The sequence below is a fragment of the Lissotriton helveticus genome, chromosome 1_1 (genome assembly GCF_964261635.1).
Source record: "Lissotriton helveticus chromosome 1_1, aLisHel1.1, whole genome shotgun sequence".
NCBI classification, from domain to species: Eukaryota; Metazoa; Chordata; class Amphibia; order Caudata; family Salamandridae; genus Lissotriton; species Lissotriton helveticus.
The window spans coordinates 234,297,132-234,303,460 of NC_136057.1; the positions used below are offsets into that span (position 1 = coordinate 234,297,132).

At 45.8% G+C, this 6,329-nt stretch overlaps 1 pseudogene; it reads right to left on the reverse strand.

Annotated features, from left to right (window-relative positions):
• Positions 1–3,485: 3,485 nt before the first annotated feature.
• On the reverse strand, positions 3,486–4,435 carry LOC144761165 (olfactory receptor 5J3-like; annotated as a pseudogene).
• Between the last annotated feature and the right edge of the window lie 1,894 nt (positions 4,436–6,329).

The window sequence follows — 6,329 nt, forward strand, 5'->3', positions numbered from 1 at the left end:
TATATCTTTTCACCTTTTATGTATCTTGTCGTTTGAAAAGCCACTTTGACACAGTTGGATGAAAAATCTTGAAATTGGTAGAAATGGTCAGATTACTATTATTATTTATATTGAATGTGTGCATACCCATAAATAGGGAGGCAGTTAAAAATAGTCTTGGGGCTAAAAATGTATTCCGTTGCAAACAGGTTTGACACTGTATGATGAATCTGCACAACATTTGGCAGAAACAAGGAAGGATTTGTGGTCTACTGGTATGTCAATGGTAGGGCATATTTAAAGAGGGATCAATAACATTTCTATTTGCTTATAACTTTGGTGTTATTTGATGATTTTGTGTCAAGTGTGGCAAGATGTTAGCATGTGATACCCAATGCAGGTATATTAGGATTCATGACGATACAATGAAGGAGGAAAGTTAAACTGGACCTGCCGCCTCTCTGCATGCACCTGTCCAGGGTGTAGCAGGAGCTGGCATTGCTCCCGCTCAACGGCATCAGGAATTTTATCATGCTCCTGCCGGGTGGGATCAGTCTGAGTTTCCTTGCCTTCAAGAGTGAAGGCAGGCTAACAAATGTCTGCTCCCACTTAGCAGGAGAATTTTTGCATCCTCATGGGCAAGGAAACAGTGTCCCAGGAGTCAGGACCCAAGTGATCAGGCTCCAGCAGTGAGATCTCTTGGGTTTTCTAAGGCTCAGGAGGGTAGCTGCGCACACCCACCCCTTTCAAAATAGTGTGTGTGCGGAATGTGGCCAGAGGCAATAATCAGCCCTTTAAATATTGTACTGTACCCCAAGGCATGGGGTCCCCGGGGCAGCAATCAACTTGGGAGGGGTGCTGGGTGCTGCCGTCCTCTTTGATTAACATGACGTTCCCTGAGGGATAGGGACCCCAGGGCTAAAATCAGCCTGCAGAGGGAAGCCCAATTTAAGCCCCCTCCACAAATTATTAAATAAATATTGACCCCCCTGGCACACCCTGGGGGTCAGTTTAAATTATCAATGGTAGTCATCATTTTCCTATTTTTTTCTGCAATCCTGCAAGAGTACTACGCCATTATAGCAGAAACAAATTTATAATAATCATTTTAGCCTGGGAGTGAGGGAGTCCATCTGGGACCTCCCTGCAAGGGCTAGGTGACAAGACAACCTCTACCCTGTCCCTCATGCCTTTTTTCACTCATTTTCAGGACAGGCGACTAAGTTTCCGGAGTCTTGTAATGGTCACCCCAACTTTTCTTTCATTATGCGGCAAGCCAGTCAGAGAGCTCTCTCCTCCTAAGCCTTCACTCCTCCATCAGGAGCAAGATGGCCCAAGGGAAAAATGGCCCATAGGCCAATCAGAATGCTCTATTTTTTTGAAGTAGTACTCGGTGGACTCTTGCGAGAGTAACTTAAATCCAACTGTCCAGCTACTACTGGTCAAATTCAGACCAAATTTCAAAGGCACTCTTTCCAGGGCACAATATAGCTTCTTGCCAAATTTGGCATAATTCCATTCAGAAGTTTTCATGCTATTGCATTCCAAAAAAGTAAAAGGAAAATGCATGGATATTTTGTGTTTTGGGTCTCCCCCTTTTTCTCTGCCCCCGCTTGATGGATCACACTTAAGCTTTCCATAAAGTAATGCAGACCTGGGTAAAATATATATGTCATGTGATTGCACTTCTAATGGGTCATTACAGTGTTGGGTGAAATCACTTCCGCCTGACACGCATCGGTCATGGGACCGACTGACATCCGGTCGGCGGTCCCAACTGCCCCATTAGGATGTGGCCAAACATTGTTCGGTCGCATTCCTATATTTTACTATGGGAGCATGCATTCCACGTGTAAACTGAACGTAATGGATGCTTCCATAGTACAATGGGAGGTGCAGTTCATCCCTGCACTCCGTGGCAGGCACCTCAAGGTACCTGCCACAAGGTGCAGGGATCAACAGGGGGGCACCATCACTGCCCCCTCGGCCTCTAACTGGAGGCCATGCACCAAAGCGGGCCTTGCTAGGGGCCCCTAAACACGCTTTCTGGCATGGTTTCCATGTCGGACAGACTGACACCTTGTCAGAAAGCGTGTATCGTTATCTCCAGTGCGGAAGGAGCTGCCCTTGAGATTACACAGCGCATTCTGACTGGTGGACGGGCTCTTCGAGCCATTCGCGTTGACGTGCTGGTTTCCTTTCTGACCACCTCCATTGTTATGAGGAGGAAGAAAAGAAAACTGTACGGGCCATTACGATGTGGATGTAAAGGCTCCAACAGTATGTTGGAGCGCTGCATCGTAGTCGGCCCCCTAATGTTCAAAATGCAGTGTTGGAACTAGGAAATATGGAAAATGTTTCATAATGCCATCATAATGGCAGCCTAGTCCATTTTTCATACATTTAGCCTTTTCAGGGCTACTAGGATGCCCAAACCATTCTGCAGAGCTTATACCTAGTCAGGGCTACTAGGATCATGATTGTGCGTCAAGGGGGATCAAATTATGCAACAAGATTACCTTAAGTGGTAAAAATACAAATTATGCAGCACATTTCTGGGCAGTATAAATGTCATTCATTTGAGCTAGAAACAATATTTGTTGTCAAATCAACACATTTTCCAAACTTTGGGCCCGATTATGATGGCGTTGGGACCGCCACCATTAGGCCGTTGGTGGTGGTCCCATCACCATCAGACCCTGCAGGTCAGCCTGCCACATTAGGATTGCAGGCAGATGGTGGGCAGGCAGAGAGACTGACGGCCGTGGATCCGACAGGACTGTCAGAGGGACTGCAATCCCTCCAATAGTGGTGGTGCCTGATCAGGCTTTGCCTTAGGCAGTTAACTCGCCATGAAAAGGCAGGCGGAGAAGGACTTTTGGGGGCCCCTAGCTGGCCCCTTTTCCCTCTTGACCTACAATATGGGGTCGGGGGGGCACCAACATCATCCCTGCACTGTGTGGCAGGCTCCGCATGGTGCTTGCCACACGGTTCAGTATGTTCAGAAACATGCCTCTTAGCATTGATGCTTGTGCTGCAGCCCTTTCTCAGGCCCCAGAACAAGTCTCAATGCTGAGAGTCATGTTTCCAACCGCCTCCACGGGGGTCAGATCCTAATCTGTTTGGCAGGACTGCCAACTCCCTGTCGACCGGTCTCGTTCCAGACAGGAAGGCTATCGGACGTTCGTCCGACCGCCATCATAATCGAGCCCTTTGTGACAAACTATGCAGCAACTGTAGTAAAGCCATAATAATTTGGTAATTATCAACAATGTGTTCTTGAAAGGTAGACAAAAACTAAACTCTGTATTTCAGAACAATGCCCATTGTTAGCTGCACTTTGAAGAAAACAGCTTTTTCAAGTAAAAGTAGAGGGGGACTCCACTATCCATTCCATGAGATTATTGATAGAAAAGTTAGCGTATCTAAGAATATACCATTTTAACATGGAAACTCAGGAAGTGCCTAATTAATGTAAAATGTACCGTCTGATTATGTTTTACATCTTACGTTATAGATAATAATTTTAGATTTCTTGCTGTTCCTATTTTAAGTGCTTCTTTGACCTCTTTGTTCCTTAAACTGTAAATTAGGGGATTTAACATAGGGATTACCACTGTGTAGATCACTGAGGCCACATGATCCTGAGACAAGGAGTAACTGGAATTAGGTCTAAGGTACATAAAAAGACCAGTCACATAGAACAAATTCACACAAAGAAAGTGAGATGCACAGGTAGAAAATGTTCTACGTTTTCCCTGTGAGGAGTGGATTTTGAGGATGTTGGAGATTATATAAAGATAAGAAACAACAATTATAGAGAGTGATCCCACTCCTATGAGAGCACAGAAAGACATCAGCAATGCATCATTGAGGGAGGTGTTAGAGCAGGCCAGCTTCAGAAGTGGGGTGATATCACAGTAAAAGTGGGAGACCCTATGATGCCCACAGAAAGTTAACTTGAGCAGCAGCATGTGTTTACCAGGGAGTTCAAAAGACCGATTGCATATGTCCCAAGAACAAGAGAGTTACAGAGTCTCTTCGTCATTATAGCTTGGTAGAGTAATGGACTGCAAATTGCATTGTAGCGGTCAAAGGCCATAACGGCTAGAAGTAGACCTTCAACACTTACGAATATGAGAAAGAAAAATATCTGCAATACACATTCTTCATATGAAATTACCTTCCCTTCCAACAAGAAGTTGGCCAACATTCTAGGGGTAATGACAGTAGAATAACAAAGGTCTACAAAAGACAGGTTACTGAGCAGAAAGTACATGGGAGTTTGTAGACGGGGTGAGATCCTGATGAGGGCCATGATGCCAATGTTGCCCAGCACGGTGGTGGTGTAGACCATCAGAAATGCTGCAAAAAGGAACAACTGGAGATTTTTATCATCTGTGAGTCCTAAAAGTATAAAATCTACCCACACAGTAGTGTTTTCTCCTCTTTCCATATTTCATTAGCTGGAATAATAAAATAGATATTAACTGAGTTATTACTTCTAAATAGGAACTGTAGTGCAAATCAAATACAGTATCAAAACAGCATATATTGCAATGAAGTTCAAATATGCGTGAGCAAGATAGTGTTGTACAAATGAATATACTCCCTACACAAAACCAGAGAGAATTTTCTCTAAATATTTCATGTCAACTTTTTGAAGAAATTTCCTCTTGTATTTAAATAGCCATTTAAACTAAGGACGTATGAGAGGAGAGTAGTAATGCAACATTTGTTTTTTATCTAGTTTGTCTTTCTTTTCTTTAATGGCAGGTTTTTAATAATAAATCACATATAAAAAGTACCCCAATACAATAAACAATAGTAAAGAAAAGCAATCAGATTCTAAGAGGCAGCTGAAAGTGGGAAATATTCAAAATAGATTGTGTAAAATTGAGACGCTGCTAATCACAAAATATGTACATCTGGGGTTGAATTATATACACAGCTTATTTTTCCTGTTTGTGCCATGGCACACTTTTCAAATTGTTTGCCTGTCGCAAAAAGGGGAAATGCACCCTATTATGAAGATGGAGCTGTCCCCCAGAGCAGCCGCTAACCTCCTCTATCCTGGGTGCCGCACAACATCTGCTTAAGACTTCTAATTCTGTCTGAATCAATCCTGAGTGATTGCGATAATGGAGTGCGCCGCAACAGGTTGCCGGAGCTAACTAAAGTGCTCACAGATTCCCCCCGAGAACACAATATAAGAAAAGAATAGGACCTGCCTAGGACCAACTGAACGGCCATAAGTTCCGCAGGCGAAGGTGCTGAGTCTGAATAAGACGTGGGTGCAAAAGATTGATTAACCAACAACTGTTTGACTAAAAGATTGTTTAAGAGAAGCTATTGGATCCTGAAGAGAACTCTTCAGCCATCAAGAGTTCAAAACGCGTAGACCAGTCTTTTCTAGCCATAAGAATGCTTAAATTGTGCATAATAACATAAAGTGTTGATATTATTTTCTATGGCAGTGTTCTAAATCAAAAAGATTGAACATAATTGAATTGTAAATAGGAAACATTTTGCCTGCCGTTTTTCTGTAGCCTGTATTGCCACTTACTGATCTCACAGGAACCATCTGCAGACCCTTGCCAAGCCTTGTGGACCTGCACCGCTTGTCTCCCGCCGCCCTACGCTCTTTGACCACCTGGAGCGGGGCCGCCGAGTGGAGACGAGCGAGGGGGTTCACTACAACTCCCTGAAGCCCCAGCGCTCTGCCGTGTCATCTGCCAGCGCCAGGAGGCGCATAAAAGCGGCATCCTCCCCATTGAGCGGGGGAAACATTTTGCCTACCGTTTTTCTGTAGCCCGTATTGCCACTTACTGATCTCACAGGAACCATCTGCAGACCCTTGCCAAGCCTTGTGGACCTGCACCGCTTGTCTCCCGCCGCCCTACGCTCTTTGACCACCTGGAGCGGGGCCGCCGAGTGGAGACGAGCGAGGGGTGCACTACAACTCCCAGAAGCCCCAGCGCTCTGCCGTGTCATCTGCCAGCACCAGGAGGCACCTAAAAGCGGCATCCTCCCCATTGAGCGGGGGAAAAATTTTGCCTGCCGTTTTTCTGTAGCCCGTATTGCCACTTACTGATCTCACAGGAACCATCTGCAGACCCTTGCCAAGCCTTGTGGACCTGCACCGCTTGTCTCCCGCCGCCCTACGCTCTTTGACCACCTGGAGCGGGGCCGCCGAGTGGAGACAAGCGAGGGGTGCACTACAACTCCCAGAAGCCCCAGCGCTCTGCCGTGTCATCTGCCAGCGCCAGGAGGCGCATAAAAGCGGCATCCTCCCCGTCTCGCGGGACGCCGGGCGAAGCCCGGGCCAAGGGCGGCCCGTCCTATCCCGT